This window comes from Eleutherodactylus coqui, chromosome 1 (assembly GCF_035609145.1).
Source record: "Eleutherodactylus coqui strain aEleCoq1 chromosome 1, aEleCoq1.hap1, whole genome shotgun sequence".
Classification (NCBI taxonomy): domain Eukaryota; kingdom Metazoa; phylum Chordata; class Amphibia; order Anura; family Eleutherodactylidae; genus Eleutherodactylus; species Eleutherodactylus coqui.
In genome coordinates, this window is record NC_089837.1 from 239,457,534 (window position 1) to 239,475,592 (window position 18,059).

The following is an 18,059-nucleotide window of genomic DNA, read 5'->3' on the forward strand; positions in this document are numbered from 1 at the left end:
TAACAGGAACAGGTTGAGATCTTGGCTGTAATTTATTTTAATGTAAATATAATCATTTTAAAAAGTGCTATAAATTAAATTTTTATTTTTTTTACATTTTGTACGCATTATCTATAGCAAATAAATTTAAAAAAGAAAACAGTTAACAAAGGAATTAAGAATGTTTCATGAAAAGAAAATGCAGCAAAAATAATTTCATCGGGACAGGAAAAAAATAGGGCCATAAAATCACTGGATGTGTAAAATCACTAAAAAGTGTCTGATTCTTTAGGACTAAAGGTCCATTTACACTCAACAATTATCGCTGAAAATTAGTTCAAACAGGCAAAAGTGAGCGATATTCGTTTTATGTAAACACACAGCCATCCTGTACTTTTTGTTTACGTGTCGTTTATCGTTTAGTTTCAGCCTACATAAAAATAGTCGTTAGATAGTTAGCTTGTTGTTTAAATGACATGAAAGACTTGAGGGGAGGGGTACTTGTTTATCCATGCCAGGAAAAACCAATAGCTTTTTAGTTAAAACCTGCTGGCCAGAGTTTTCTTCGCATAAACACACACCCACCTAAGCAAACACCATAACAGTGTTTACTTTCAGCTAATGAGGAAAATAGAGATGATTTCAATCAATTATCTGTACTTTTTAATGCTCACCCTTTTATGCAAAAAAGTTATTAATTTGTTCAGTCGTTTGGTCGTTCAAACGATAATCATTGTGTGTAAAAGGACCATAAAACACTCTGGTCTCTAATGTGATATCATAAGGTGCTGTGCTATCAGGGTGGTTTATTTACACCTTGAATTGATTTTAAATGGGTTTTGTTGCGTTAAGATAAGAAAACAATAGCTTTTTAATGGGATAAGATAACTTTCTGTACCCTGCCATCACAGTCAAAGTAAAATTTGTTGTATCTGTATATAAAGTTCATTTATCTGTATTGCACTTGTGATATAGGAACACAGTTATAGAGATTCTATCATCAGATTTGTGCTGCCCAAACAAAGGACAGTGTGAGCCTGGGACAGGGATGCATGTTGCCCCCGTGGGTATTTTATTCTGAAATGCTGCAGCATCTCAGTGCAAACACACTTTGATATTTGACTCAGAGCTAAATACTGGCCTCTCCACACATGCTCCATGAAGACTGACAGCTCTTCTCTCTGCTTATGTATAGAAACCTGTATCCACTTATCCATGGATGTGGTGAGCTGCTACTCCATCTTTGTATTTTGCAGTTTTTCTTTTAGGCAGAATCATAAATCTGCCCCATGGAGTGGTTTTTCTGCTCCCACTTCACTCAATCATTTTCTATATTGTCTTGTTTTTAGAATGATTGACTCTGTGGGTGGATGAACTTCTCAGCCACTTGTCCATAAAACCACTGGATATATGAAAACCAGTAAAGAAATTCTAAAATCATGCATCAGTTTGAATGGAATATAAACTATACCTGGGTGATGTCATGTTTCTGCTTTATACAAGAGCTTTCCACATGATAATTCATTGCAGCCACTATCATTACATTTACCAAAGTACAGTAGTTTGAGTTTTTTACTTTTTAGTTTTAGAAATTTAAATTTAATTTTACAATTTTTAGTCTTTTTAAGGGACTCAAACTTGTGATTGCTTGAGCACTTCTAAAATACCCTGCAATAGTTCTGCATTGCATACTGTAGTTTGGCACTTGGTATATATTCTATGACCGCATCTGAAGGAAGCGGCCAAAGACAGGAAAGCATGGCGTATGCTGATCCACAAGGTGATCGAAAGTCATCAACGACTGAACGGATAAATCCTCATCATCATGCATTCTATCTTGTATAGTGACATTTTTACCATAAACCAGTGGGTCACCTTACCATGTTATTTATGCTACACAGTCCATGCCAAAAAACTAAAAAATCATAAAAGTAATGAAGGAATTTCTGTTATTCCCATTGCCCCCACCCACCCATCACCACCCTCATTAATCAATAATCTATATGTATCTCAACATGGTGCTGATTGAAAATTACAATTTATCCCTCAAAAAACAACCCCTTACATAACTCCCGTAAAATGCAATAGGGCTCCCACACAATTGAGTTTTTTAACGCAGTTTTTTTTTACATGCTGGTCAATGGGACTTTCTAATGTTAAAAACGCATCGCACAAAAATCGCAAGGCACAAACTTGCGATGCGTTTTTAACATTAGAAAGTCTCCTTAAAAAAACGCAAGTGTGTGGGAGTCTGAAAGGTAGATTTACTAATAAAGAATAAGGGTGTCCAGCATCGGTGTACCACTAGGGATTGCAATTGCGAGCAGGTCTCTTATGAACGGGGCCCCACAGGCCCCCGCCATATGCCGTTTCCCTGCCGTGGGCCAACTGTGGATGGCACTCAATGAAGGGCTGTTGCCTGGGAACCCAGCAGTTAAAACTGCAGTCTATCAGTGCACATCTGGCTGCACGTTTGGTCTGGCCAGTGGTGACTGATGGTGAAGATAGGAGTTGAGTCAGTGAACCATACGTTACAACAAGGTATGTACTGCATGTAATCTTGTATGTATAGCTGGTATAAATTATAACAGCTGTACATATAATTATATACAGGACATACCCAGGTTATACCAACATGCTCCATATCATTATACACAAGGAGACGTACATCTGCTGTCTATAGTGATATGGACCATGCTGGTATAACCTGGATATGTCCTGTAAATAGTTATATAGGTACTACTGGTCTAAGCTATACATCCTGTATATCGTGATATGGACCATGCTCGTGTAACCTGGTATATCACTATATACAGGATGTATAACATACCAGCTGTACATAATTTATCAGAAGATACCCAGGATTAGGGTGGTTTCACATCAGCATTGGGGATTCCACCTTTCAGCCACATTCAGCCTATGCACAGAACTGAACAGCGTCGGGCGGACTCCATTGACTATAATGGGGTTCATCCGCTTTCTGCTCAGCTGTCTGGCTTTTGGATGGAAGAAAAGGCACTGCATGCAGCGCCTTTTCTTATGTACTGTTGATTTTTCAACCACGTCTGCTGGAAGTTTGTTCATCTACTACTCTTTCAGTAAAATAATCTTCTCTGATGTTTCTTCTGATCTTCCTCCCAACTGATCTCAGATTATGCCGCTTGTTCTATTGTTTAACTTCCCAATAAAAATACTTCTCTCCTGAACCGTATTTATACCTTTAAAATATTTAAATCACCCATTAAAGGGGTGTCTGAGTTATAGCTTAATGTTAAAACCCATTCTACATGCAGTAAAATAACAAATATATACTCATCTCCCCCCGCGACGGTGTCCGGTCATTTGTACCTGTGTTTGTTTACAGGCTGCAGTCCCGCCCAGTTGATGGGATATCACAGGCATTGCAGCTCTGTTTTTCCCTGCAGCACCTGTGAAGTCCCATGAACAGGCTGGGGAAGCCTGCAACAGTGACATCAGAGGGGGGATCCAAAACAACGCTGCAGGACACAGTGGGAGTAGGGAGAGGTAAGTATAAGCCTATTTGTTATTTTACTGCATGTAGAATGGGTTTTACCATTAAGCTATAACTTGGACAGCCCCTTTAAGAGTCTCATTACTGTAAGGAGGGTGAGATATATAGTTTAGCAGCACAGGAGTTGCAGTAGTATCCTTGACTAATGGTTGCATCTATTCAATCATGCCCCCCTTTTCTGATAAGTTTCTAATTTCTGATAAGTTTTGTTCTTCAGACCATCCACCATTTTTGTATCCCACCTTCAGACTCATCCTCTTTTATCAATTTTCGTTCTGTAAGTGAGTCTCCAGAACTAAAGACTGTATTTCAGATGAGTTCTCACGAGAGCTCTATTACTACTGCTCTTACTACTGGTTATAGCGCTTGTTATGCAGCATTCTACTCTTCCTGCTGGATGACCCCACTGTGGACTCATTATGAGAACTCCTAAATCCTTCCCTTCTGAAGTCCTGGATAACACAGAGCAGCCGATATGATACTCAGTCTGAGGATTCCTTGTCCACAAGTATATTATTTTACGTTTGGAAACATTGAACTGCAGATAAGACATGTCTCAATGGCAGGAAGATCCTGCAATCTGCTTACTTTTTCACGCAGACTGCTCCCCAAGCCCTTCCTCTCTTAAGGCCTGTTTAGACATACCGATCGTTGAAAAAAAATCATTAGAACACCCAACAGTGTGCGATAATTTTGTCAAAATGGGTGCCATCATGGACATTTTCATTTGTAGTCACTTCTTGTTACATTTAAACGCTCCCCACTCAATTTTTCATATAGAATGTTAAGCACTGAAAAAAGAAGTGAACTATTCTCAACAACAACCCACCTTTCTAAACAGGCAGCACAAATAATTGTGAACGAGTTAGCGGTGACATCACTCATGTCATGTGCTTGTGCAAATGAGAATCGGCTTGTGTAAAAGGCCCATTACACAGAGTGCGCCCAGTGCCCCTTCCTCTCTCACAGGCTATTCAACATGCCCCTTTCACCATTATAGTCTGATCTCCATTTCTCCCTTTCTCACTTACAGACTCTTCCTCTTGTTTTCAACTTCTTTATCACCTTCCTCCACAGTATTAGATTTCAGCAGCAAAAGCAGCTGAGAGCTGCCCCTGATTGGTCCCTGCGCTGAGCCAATCAGAGGCAGCTCTCACTCACCCATTCATGAATTCATGAATGGGTGAGTGAGAGCTGCCTCTGATTGGTGAGGGCTGTGACCAATCAGAGGCAGCTCATTCAGCAGGCGGGGATTTTAAATCCCCGGCTGCTGAATACTACTCACAGCAGTACAGGAGAACTGCCGGCCGGCCGGCCGCGGCTGAACTCTGTCTGCCGGGACAAGGTGAGTATATATTTTTTTAAACTTTTTACACATTTCTGGATGAATTTCAGGGAAGGGCTTATATTTTTAGGCCCTTCCCGAAAATTCATTGTGAGATCGCCCGCAGCCCATTGCTTTCAATGGAGCCGGCTGTATTGCCGGCTCCATTGAATTTAATGCACTGGACAGCGCTGCACTGCTCCGGCCCGTTTCTAATGAAACACGGCTAGGAGCAGATTTTTCGGGCGATTTTTCGGCCCCGGTCACGGGATTTGCGGATGCGCATCCGTCATGCGATCCGCAAATCGCGGGAAAAAACGCCCATGTGACCGAGGCCTAAGAGTCATAAAAACATAAATCATCAAAAAATATTAACATAAATATATTTAGATTTTCTTTTTTTTAATTCCCTCTTTAAATGGAATGAGCTTGGTGCTTGGGATTTTGCACATCTCTCTGTCTCCAATCTTTCCATTCTTAGAAGGTATTTTAGCTGCTGCAATATATCTGATAAATCAGGGGGTTGGGCTGCAACCATTTTGCTAACAGGCACCTTTTACTTATAAGGATACTGGGTATTCTATTGATGTTTATTTATCTGGTTAGGGAGGTAATGGAACACATAAGCTTGTGGAGATAACGGTATAGATATACCTCTAATTTCATGTAGCAGTGATTGAACTTCTGTCCAAAATGTATTGATTTTGGGGCATTGGCAAAGTCAGTACACAAAGTCTGTTTTTGGTTGGGAGTATTTGGGGCATGCCTGAATTCTTGTTGGGTTTCCAGAATGCGGAGGAATGTTGAAACCATAGATCGCTCCATGTATTGTTTTGAAATAGGTCTCCCTTCATCTTTTGTTCGTTATAGCCTTCTTACCGAGATCCAGCCATTAGCCAGCTTATGGAATAGTTTTGGGTCCTGTAGTTCCCTTTTCCATTTTTTAAATAGAGGTGTGTTGTCTGGTGCGGTCCATCCTTCTCTCCATAAACCCCTTTACAGGAAAGTTGCCTTGTCACAGCACTCAAAGTAGTTGCTCACTGGTTGTTAGGTAGCTGGTAAAGCAAAGTCACTGTTGAAAGCAAAGCTGAAGTCAAAACTAACTAGAGATTAAACCAAGAGATGAGGTCAGCAGCAAGCTGGGGTCAGAGACCCAAAACCATTGGTCTAGCATAACCTTGCTGAAACTTGCAGTGGCAACAGGAATGAGAGACAGTGCTGGAGTAGGATCAGCTAAATTGACCTGGAATGGGATTGCAAGCTCTGTTTCCAATTCCAGAAACCCCCTTTAATCCAATATCGCTATAGGTAGAGAAAGACTAGTGTAGAATATAATCTGCCTCTCCAACAACTCAGGGAGGACACTTAACAGTTGAACAGAATTGAAATATAGCATTGAGTGCTATATCAAATGCAAAAGTGATACTCTACTATACCATGTAAAGGAACAAAACAAGTTTTAAGGAACATGTGCATCAATGGCAATATTTTCAAATTTCTGTTCCTCAAAAGAAAAAAGAAAGTATGAAGTAGTTGCTTACTGTATTTATTGGTAAAACCAGGTCAGTAGGTTTTATACCAGTAATTATATTATATACAGCACTGTGCATATATACTAAATATATGTACACATATAAAGAATGACACTCTCTGCCAAGGCAATTGCTGATTCTGATTGTAAGGTACTGAATAAGGACTGTTTAGTTTAGCAACAGCAAAAAATATTGTACTTTGGCATTTTATTTATGTTCATATGATATAGAGATTGGGAGATGTACTGTAGATCTATCACGATTGTAACTCAAAGACACAGTTATGCTGCAAAGAAAACGTTGTCATGTAATTAGTTAGGGATCATTCACCATGTTCTTATGAGTTTGCATAAATTGCTTGACTAGAAATAGTACTGGCATTTGTGGATGCTAGCTATTATAAACCTGAGTAACAGAAAGGTAGTACTGAATGATCTCTTTGTTCTGCGATACAGCCTAAACCCCTTTGAAGACAAAACTTAAAAAGTGAGTTAATAAAACGTATGCAGGATCTGGGGTCACTTATTATGTATTTATCTTGTGCATATTTAGAAAAATATGATCATTGCTTCTAAAAATGGGCCATTTATATGGAAATTTTGATTATGACATGAATGTCAAGAAGCCATTTCTTATGTATTTTGCAATTTACTCTTTATTAGAGATGAGCGAACGTACTCGTCCGAGCTTGATACTCGTTCGAGTATTAGCGTGTTCGAGATGCTCGTTACTAGTGACGAGCACCACGCAATGTTCGAGTTACTTTCACTTTCATCTCTGAGACGTTAGCGCGCTTTTCTGGCCAATAGAAAGACAGGGAAGGCATTACAACTTCCCCCTGCGACGTTCAAGCCCTATACCACCCCCCTGCAGTGAGTGGCTGGCGAGATCAGGTGTCACCCGAGTATATAAATCGGCCCCTCCCGCGGCTCGCCACAGATGCATTATGACAGAGATCAGGGAAAGTGCCGCTGAGGCCGGAGCTGCTATAGGGAGAGTGTTAGGATTGATTTTAGGCTTCAAGAACCCCAACGGTCCTTTTTAGGGCCACATCTGACCGTGTGCAGTACTGTTGAGGCTGCTTTTTGCAGTGTTGCACTTTTCTTTTTTTTTTTTGTATATCGGCCGTGCAGAGCATTGCATCCAGAGCATTGCGTCCTGCAGTAATTTTACATAGTCCAGGGCCAGTAGTGGTGGTGAGGCAGGGACAGTGAAAGACATATACAGTCTATATAGGCAGTGGGCTTTTCCAAAAAAATTTGGGGAAAAAAATCTATTTGGGCTGCCTGTGACCGTCCTGACTGTACTGTGTCTCTTCTGGGGGTAGTTGTCCTAATTCATACGCAGCCAGCTAAGTGTTACAGCAGGCTTGCGCAAAATTCTTTCCTGGCTCTGCGTTGCCTCTTACATCACCTCTGTCATCCTGTCCAGAGTGAAACAGTTTGCAGTAATTTTACATAGTCCAGGGCCAGTAGTGGTGGTGAGGCAGGGACAGTGAAAGACATATACAGTCTATATAGGCAGTGGGCTTTTCCAAAAAAATTTGGGAAAAAAAATCTATTTGGGCTGCCTGTGACCGTCCTCAGTGTACTGCGTCTCTGCTGGGGGTAGTTGTCCTAATTCATACGCAGCCAGCTAAGTGTTACAGCAGGCTTGCGCAAAATTCTTCTTTGCATTCCATAAGCGAAGTCAGCCTCCAACCACAGGCCAATAAGCGGCACATTTAATCACAGCGTTCTGTTTCTGCACTGCTGGTAATACAGCATGCTGAGGGGTAGGGGTAGGCCTAGAGGACGTGGACGCGGGCGAGGACGCGGAGGCCCAAGTCAGGGTGTGGGCACAGGCTGAGCTCCTGATCCAGGTGTATCACAGCCGACTGCTGCGGGATTAGGAGAGAGGCACGTTTCTGGCGTCCCCACATTCATCTCACAATTAATGGGTCCACGCGGTAGACCTTTATTAGAAAATGAGCAGTGTGAGCAGGTCCTGTCGTGGATGGCAAAAAGTGCATTCAGCAATCTATCGACCACCCAGAGTTCTGCGCCGTCCACTGCTGCAACTCAGAATCCTCTGGCTGCTGCTTCTCCTTCCTCCGAGCCTCCTCACTCCATTACAATGACACATTATGAGAAGCAGGCAGACTCCCAGGAACTGTCCTCGGGCCCCTGCCCAGAATGGGCAGCAATGGTTCCGAATCCTCTCCCACTGGAGGAGTTTGTCGTGACCGATGCCCAACCTTTGGAAAGTTCCTGGGGTCCGGGGGATGAGGCTGGGGACTTCCGGCAACTGTCTCAAGAGCTTTCAGTGGGTGAGGAGGACGATGACGATGAGACACAGTTGTCTATCACTCAGGTAGTAGTAATTGGAGTAAGTCCGAGGGAGGAGCGCACAGAGGATTCGGAGGAAGAGCAGCAGGACGATGAGGTGACTGACCCCACCTGGTTTGCTACGCCTACTAAGGACAGGTCTTCAGAGGGGGAGGCAAGTGCAGCAGCAGGGCAGGTTGGAAGAGGCAGTGCGGTGGCCAGGGGTAGAGGCAGGGCCAGACCGAATAATCAACCAACTGTTTCCCAAAGCGCCCCCTCGCGCCATGCCACCCTGCAGAGGCCGAGGTGCTCAAAGGTCTGGCAGTTTTTCACTGAGAGTGCAGACGACCGACGAACTGTGGTGTGCAACCTTTGTCGCGCCAAGATCAGCCGGGGAGCCACCACCACCAGCCTCACCACCACCAGCATGCGCAGACATATGATGGCCAAGCACCCCACAAGGTGGGACGAAGTCCGTTCACCGCCTCCGGTTTGCACCGCTGCCTCTCCCCCTGTGCCCCAACCTGCCACTGAGATCCAACCCCCCTCTCAGGACACAGGCACTACCGTCTCCTGGCCTGCACCCACACCCTCACCTGCGCTGTCCTCGGCCCCATCCACCAATGTCTCTCAGCGCACCGTCCAGACGTCGCTAGCGCAAGTGTTGGAGAGCAAGCACAAGTACGCCGTCACGCACCCGCACGCTCAAGCATTAAACGTGCAGATAGCCAAATTTATCAGCCTGGAGATGCTGCCGTATAGGGTTGTGGAAACGGAGGCTTTCAAAGGTATGATGGCGGCGGCGGCCCCGCGCTACTCAGTTCCCAGTCGCCACTACTTTTCCCGATGTGCCGTCCCAGCCCTGCACGACCACGTCTCCTGCAACATTGTACGCGCCCTCACCAACGCGCTTACTGCCAAGGTCCACTTAACAACGGACACGTGGACAAGCACAGGCGGGCAGGGCCACTATATCTCCCTGACGGCACATTGGGTGAATTTAGTGGAGGCTGGGACCGAGTCAGAGCCTGGGACCGCTCACGTCCTACCCACCCCCAGAATTGCGGGCCCCAGCACGGTGCTGGTATCTGCGGCGGTGTATGCTTCCTCCACTAAACCACCCTCCTCCTCCTCCTCCTCCAACGCAACCTCTGTCTCGCAATCAAGATGTGTCAGCAGCAGCAGCACGTCGCCAGCAGTCGGTGTCGCGCGGCACGGCAGCACAGCGGTGGGCAAGCGTCAGCAGGCCGTGCTGAAACTACTCAGCTTAGGAGAGAAGAGGCACATGGCCCACGAACTGCTGCAGGGTCTGACAGAGCAGACCGACCGCTGGCTTGTGCCGCTGAGCCTCCAACCGGGCATGGTCGTGTGTGACAACGGCCATAACCTGGTGGCGGCTCTGCAGCTCGGCAGCCTCACGCACGTGCCATGCCTGGCCCACATTTTTAATTTGGTGGTTCAGCGTTTTCTGAAAAGCTACCCACGCTTGTCAGACCTGCTCGGAAAGGTGTGCCGGCTCTGCGCACATTTCCGCAAGTCCCACACGGACGCTGCCACCCTGCACACCCTGCAACATCGGTTTCATCTGCCAGTGCACCGACTGCTGTGCGACGTGCCCACATGGTGGAACTCTACGCTCCACATGTTGGCCATGCTCTATGAGCAGCGTAGAGCTATAGTGGAATACCAACTTCAACATGGGCGGCGCAGTGGGAGTCAGCCTCCTCAATTCTTTACAGAAGAGTGGGCCTGGTTGGCAGACATCTGCCAGGTCCTTGGAAACTTTGAGGAGTCTACCCAGATGGTGAGCGGCGATGCTGCAATCATTAGAATCACCATTCCTCTGCTATGCCTCTTGAGAAGTTCCCTGCAAAGCATAAAGGCAGACGCTTTGCACTCGGAAACAGAGGCGGGGGAAGACAGTATGTCGCTGGATAGTCAGAGCACCCTCCTGTCTATATCTCAGCGCGTTGAGGAGGAGGAGGAGGAGCATGAGGAGGATGAGGAGGAGGGGGAAGAGACAGCTTGGCCCACTGCTGAGGGTACCCATGCTGCTTGCCTGTCATCCTTTCAGCGTGTATGGCCTGAGGAGGAGGAGGAGGAGGAGGATCCTGAAAGTGATCTTCCTAGTGAGGACAGCCATGTGTTGCATACAGGTACCCTGGCACACATGGCTGACTTCATGTTAGGATGCCTTTCTCGTGACCCTCGCGTTACTCGCATTCTGGCCACTACGGATTACTGGGTGTACACACTGCTCAACCCACGGTATAAGGAGAACCTTTCCACTCTCATACCCGAAGAGGAAAGGGGTTCGAGAGTGATGCTATACCACAGGACCCTGGCGGACAAGCTGATGGTAAAATTCCCATCCGACAGCGCTAGTGGCAGAAGGCGCAGTTCCGAAGGCCAGGTAGCAGGGGAGGCGCGGAGATCAGGCAGCATGTACAGAACAGGCAGGGAAACACTCTCTAAGGCCTTTGACAGCTTTCTGACTCCCCAGCAAGACTGTGTCACCACTCCCCAGTCAAGGCTGAGTCGGCGGGAGCACTGTAAAAGGATGGTGAGGGAGTACGTAGCCGATCGCACGACCATCCTCCGTGACGCCTCTGCCCCCTACAACTACTGGCTGTCGAAGCTGGACACGTGGCCTGAACTCGCGCTGTATGCCCTGGAGGTGCTTGCTTGTCCTGCGGCTAGCATCTTGTCAGAGAGGGTGTTTAGTGCAGCTGGGGGAATCATCACAGATAAGCGTACCCGCCTGTCAACCGACAGTGCCGACAGGCTTACACTCATCAAGATGAACAAAGCCTGGATTTCCCCAGACTTCTCTTCTCCACCAGCGGACAGCAGCGATACCTAAACAATACGTAGGCTGCACCCGCGGATGGAAGCATTGTTCTCTATCACCATCAAAAACGTGGACCTTTTAGCTTCATCAATCTGTGTATAATATTCATCCTCCTCCTCCTGCTCCTCCTCCTGAAACCTCACATAATCACACCGAACGGGCAATTTTTCTTAGGCCCACAAGGCTCAGTCATATAATTTTTGTAAGCAATTTTTATACGTTTCAATGCTCATTAAAGCGTTGAAACTTGCACCTGAACCAATTTTTATTGTAACTGGGCTGCCTCCAGGCCTAGTTACAAATTAAGCCACATTAACCAAAGCGATTAATGGGTTTCACCTACCCTCTTGGTTGGGCATGGGCAATTTTTCTGATGTACATTAGTACTGTTGGTACACCAATTTTTTGGGGCCCTCGCCTACAGTGTAATCCAATTAAATTTTGCCCACCTGCATTAAAGCTGACGTTACATCAGCTGTGCTGGGCACTGCAATGGGATATATTTATGTACCACCGGTGGCTTCGTGGCACCCACCCATGCTGTCGGTCCACACGGAGTTGTAACTGCATGTGTCCACTTCTAAAGAACCCCAGTCTGACTGGGGCATGCAGTGTGGGTCGAAGCCCACCTGCATTAAACATGACATTACCTCAGCTGTGCTGGGCACTGCAATGGTATATATTTATGTACAGTCGGTGGGTTCCAGGGAGCCACCCATGCTGTCGGTCCACACGGAGTTGTAACTGCATGTGTCCACTTCTAAAGAACCCCAGTCTGACTGGGGCATGCAGTGTGGGCTGAAGCCCACCTGCATTAAACATGACATTACCTCAGCTGTGCTGGGCAATGCAATGGGATTTATTTATGTACCGCCTGTGGCTTCCTGGGACCCTCCCATGCTGTCGGTCCACACGGACTTCACAATAGGGAGTTGTACCTGCCTGTGTCTACTTATAAAGAACCCCAGTCTGACTGGGGCATGCAGTGTGAGCCGAAGCCCACCTGCATTAAACATGACATTACCTCAGCTGTGCTGGGCAATGCAATGGGATTTATTTATGTACTGCCGGTGGCTTCCTGGGACCCTCCCATGCTGTCGGTCCACACGGACTTCACAATAGGGAGTTGTACCTGCCTGTGCCTACCTATAAAGAACCCCAGTCTGACTGGGGCATGCAGTGTGGGCCGAAGCCCACCTGCATTTAATCTGACGCTAGCTCTGCTTTCCAGCGCACTGCAATGGCATACATTTATGTACAGCCGGTGGGTTCCAGGGAGCCACCCATGCTGTCGGTCCACACGGAGTTGTAACTGCCTGTGTCCACTTCTAAAGGACCCCAGTCTGACTGGGGCATGCAGTGTGGGCCGAAGCCCACCTGTATTAAACATGACATTACCTCAGCTGTGATGGGCAATGCAATGGGATATATTTATGTACCGCCGGTGGCTTCCTGGCACCCACCCATGCTGTCGGTCAACAGGGACTTCACAATAGGGAGTTGTACCTGCCTGTGTCTATGAATTAAAAACCCCGGTCAGGTTGGGGCATGCAGTGTGGGCCGAAGCCCACCTGCATTTAATCTGACGTTAGCTCTGCTGTCCAGGGCACTGCAATGGGATACATTTATGTACAGCCTGTGGGTTCCAGGGAGCCACTCATGCTGTGGGTGCACACGGAATTCCCATTGCGGAGTTGTACCTGCCTGTGACTATTTATAAAAAAACGCGGTCTGACTGGGGCATGCAGACACCTTGACAGAATGAATAGTGTGTGGCACATAGGTTCCCCATTGCTATGCCCACGTGTGCAGCTCCTGATGGCGGTGGCACAGGATTATATTTCTCATTGCTTCTGTACAGCATTGTGGGCTATCGCCCCGCCCCTTTTAAAGAGGGTCGCTGCCTAGCCGTGCCAACCTTCTGCAGTGTGTGCCTGCGGTTCCTCCTCATGGCAGACGCACTTATAAATAGACATGAGGGTGGTGTGGCATGAGGGCAGCTGAAGGCTGCGCAGGGACACTTTGGTGTGCGCTGTGGACACTGGGTCGTGCGGGGGGGGGGGGGGGGGCAGCATGTAACCCAGGAGAAGTGGCAGCGGAGTGTCATGCAGGCAGTGATTGTGCTTTGTTGGAGGTAGTGTGGTGCTTAGCTAAGGTATGCATTGCTAATGAGGGCTTTTCAGAAGTAAAAATTGTTGGGAGGGGGGGGCCCACTCTTGCCGCTATTGTGGCTTAATAGTGGGACCTGGGAACTTGAGATGCAGCCCAACATGTAGCCCCTCGCCTGCCCTATCCGTTGCTGTGTCGTTCCCATCACTTTCTTGAATTGCCCAGATTTTCACAAATGGAAACCTTAGCGAGCATCGGCGATATACAAAAATGCTCGGGTCGCCCATTGACTTCAATGGGGTTCGTTACTCGAAACGAACCCTCGAGCATCGCGAAACTTTCGTCCCGAGTAACGAACACCCGAGCATTTTGGTGCTCGCTCATCTCTACTCTTTATGTATTTTCTCTTGACATGCATCCACAAATTGATGGAGCAATTATGTTAGTAAGTATGGTGAATTATTCAAAATATACCCATAATACAAAAAGCTATGCTTTAGTTCAATCTTCTATTAGTTTCGAGATGTATACAGTAGTATTTGTGAATGTCATGAAACATCACTCTATAGTCTAGCTTCTATAGTTTGCAACTTAAAGCCTAATTCCACTGAATATTTAAAAAGTCTGTGATATACGAACTTCCAAGCCACATTAACTGGGTTTCTAGTAGTGCTTTAACTGTCCACATCCCTCCTTGGTTCTTGTTTTTATTCTAAAACTGTAACTATGAACCACCTGTTGGTGATAGTAAATGTTGGACACTTTATGGATCCTTTAAAATGTAGTTAGATTGGCCCTGACTACATTGTGGTGCCGAGTCTAAGGAATCTGACTGTTCTTCTTCCTTAAATCCTGCAAGGAGATATGGTCTTTCCTGGTTGCATTCTCAGGTGACTGTCTTCAGAATAATGTTCTATTTGTGGCAAGTGCTCTGTAGCAAAGAACTTTGTGGGGGGGTTGTGGTGGGCTTGTCCGTCAAATGGCAATCAGGTTGCAAGCTGGAGCATGGGACAAAAAAAACATAGGAAACAAGCAACAAATCAAAACGACAAAACAGAAGGGTAACCCAGGAACAGAAATCACTGCCCACAGCCATTTGCCTGTTTGCATACTGCCGGAAAGTGGTGTTTGTCATGCTCCAAGCAGCGGCTCTTCCTGCTAACCTATTCAGCCTTCTGGACAGCTCCCCTGCTGAACCTTGCTACTGGCTTCCCTCGACTCCACTATCTGCCTGCTCCTTTGTACCGTAACTTATATTACCTGTGTACCGACCTTTGGCTTCCCCTGAGGATGCTACCGGCCCACAGTGGTTGCAATAAGAGGCTCCAAATGTGCACCTGATCAGTACAACATCATATTTATTGGTATTTATTGTCATTTTTCTGGAAACAGTTTAGGTTTAAAATGCTGGGGGAGCCTGGGCTGTTATTACTAGTGAGGTGAGACGTAGGGTAGCATGCTGGACCTTATCGTAGGGGGCATCATTAATAGGCTGGTTGCCTACATGGTGCAATACATGTATCACGGGCCTTTCTATGCCTTGTTTATGTTCAAGCATAATACTAAGCGGTCACAACCCCCCTCTCACCCTCGCAATATTGTGGTAGGTGTGGGAGTAGTTTTCCATCAGTATTTTGCCCCTGTGCAAGCTCCCCCATATAGCAATTTGCCTTTTCTGCATGCCGCTTGGGAACTGGTGTTTGTACCTGCGCTTGTGTCTGAGTATCAGCATGCCAGTAAGTAAGGCCGCTGGAAGTGGTTTTTAGATTGATTTGTCCTTTTTCTGTGATTTGTTTGTAATCCAGGTAGAAGTTGAAGTTTCTTATACACAAAGTTGAAGTTTTGAGTGTACGCGAACTGAATGGTAAACAATACATGTTTAACATGTTAGTGTAGCACTTGCTCTGACATTTACAAATTCTGTTCTTATAACCACAATAACCTCTTTATCTGCTTTTAATAAGATGTGAAGGCTGAGGAAGAGAGACGCAGCTACACTCACATTTGAGTGATTTTTTTTAACTCTTCGTACTTTAGTTTGCACTGGTATTTGATGGTGACATTTGCCATCCAGAAAATGTGTGTATTGTAAATTAAAACGTTTGGTTTGCTATTAATAGGATGAAATAACACTTGAATTTAGGTTGCTTTCATAGAAGTTGAAACTGGCTGTGTTAAGTCATCAAAAACAAAGATAAACACAGCAGTTGTAACAGCTAAAATTTGACACTAAAAGTAGAGGGATCACAGTGAATTTTAAATGTTTTTGCACCATAAACATTGCTTTGTGTATCAATAGTTTTCATTAAAGTTTCACAAATGAAGCATATGTTTTGCTGACTTTAGCAGAAGTTAAATTAACCATTGAGAGTCTCACTGTATTACTCATTACTATAGGGAGGGTGAACTGTATACTCTCCATTTTTGTAGCACATTGACTGCAGTTGTATCCTTTACTGATTTTTGCCTATTTCTTTAAACCTTCAACATATTAAAAATTTTCATTCATGTCCACCTCTCCCTTCCTCAGCTGATCTCAGATTGTGCCTCTAGTGTTTAGCTTCCTAATAAAAACACTACCTTCCTGAATCTTATTTCTACCTTTAACATATTTAATGGTTTCGATTAGAGATGAGCGAGCACCAAAATGCTCGGGTGCTCGTTACTTGGGACGAAATTATCGCGATGCTTGAGGGTTCGTTTCGAGTAACGAACCCCATTGAAGTCAATGGGCGACCCGAGCATTTTTGTATATCGCCGATGCTCGCTAAGGTTTTCATTTGTGAAAATCTGGGCAATTCAAGAAAGTGATGGGAACGACACAGCAATGGATAGGGCAGGCGAGGGGCTACATGTTGGGCTGCATCCCAAGTTCCCAGGTCCCACTATTAAGCCACAATAGCGGCAAGAGTGCCCCCCCCCAACAACTTTTACTTCTGAAAAGCCCTCCTTAGCAATGCATACCTTAGCTAAGCACCACACTACCTCCAACAAAGCACAATCACTGCCTGCATGACACTCCGCTGCCACTTCTCCTGGGTTACATGCTGCCCAACCCCCCCCCCCGCACGACCCAGTGTCCACAGCACACACCAAAGTGTCCCTGCGCAGCCTTCAGCTGCACTCATGCCACACCACCCTCATGTCTATTTATAAGTGCGTCTGCCATGAGGAGGAACCGCAGGCACTCTCTGCAGAGGGTTGGCACGGCTAGGCAGCGACCCTCTTTAAAAGGGGCGGGGCGATAGCCTACAATGCTGTACAGAAGCAATGAGAAATATAATCCTGTGCCACCGCCATCAGGAGCTGCACACGTGGACATAGCAATGGGGAACCTATGTGCCACACACTATTCATTCTGTCAAGGTGTCTGCATGCCCCAGTCAGACCGCGGTTTTTTATAAATAGTCACAGGCAGGTACAACTCCGCAATGGGAATTCCGTGTGCACCCACAGCATGGGTGGCTGCCTGGAACCCACCGGCTGTACATAAATGTATCCCATTGCAGTGCCCATCACAGCTGAGGTAACGTCCGATTAAATGCAGGTGGGCTTCGGCCCACACTGCATGCCCCAGTCAGACTGGGGTTCTTTAGAAGTGGACACATGCAGTTACAACTCCCTGTGGACCCACAGTATGGGTGGGTGCCAGGAAGCCACCGGCGGTACATAAATATATCCCATTGCATTGCCCATCGCAGCTGATGTAACGTCAGCTTTAATGCAGGTGGGCAAAAAATTAATTGGATTAAACTGTAGGCGAGGGCCCCAAAAAATTGGTGTACCAACAGTACTAATGTACGTCAGAAAACTTGCCCATGCCCAACCAAGAGGGCAGGTAAAAACCCATTCATCGCTTTGGTTAAGGTGGCTTAATTGGTAACTAGGCCTGGAGGCAGCCCAGTTAAAATGAAAATTGGTTCAGGTGAAAGTTTCAACGCTTCAATGAGCATTGAAATGTATAAAAATTGTTTAGAAAAATTATATGACTGAGCCTTGTGGGCCTAAGAAAAATTGCCCGTTCGGCGTGATTACGTGAGGTTTCAGGAGGAGGAGCAGGAGGAGGATGAATAGAATACACAGATTGATGAAGCAAAAAGGTCCCCGTTTTTGATGGTGATAGAGAACGATGCTTCCATCCGCGGGTGCAGTCTACGTATTGCTTAGGTATCATTGCTGTCCGCTGGTGGAGAAGAGAAGTCTGGGGAAATCCATCTTGATGAGTGTAAGCTTGTCGGCACTTTCGGTTGACAGGCGGGTACACTTATCCATGATGATTCCCCCAGCCGCACTAAACACCCTCTCTGACAAGATGCTTACCGAAGGACAAGCAAGCACCTCCAGGGCATACAGCGCGAGTTCAGGCCACGTGTCCAGCTTCGACACCCAGTAGTTGTAGGAGGCAGAGGCGTCACCGAGGACGGTC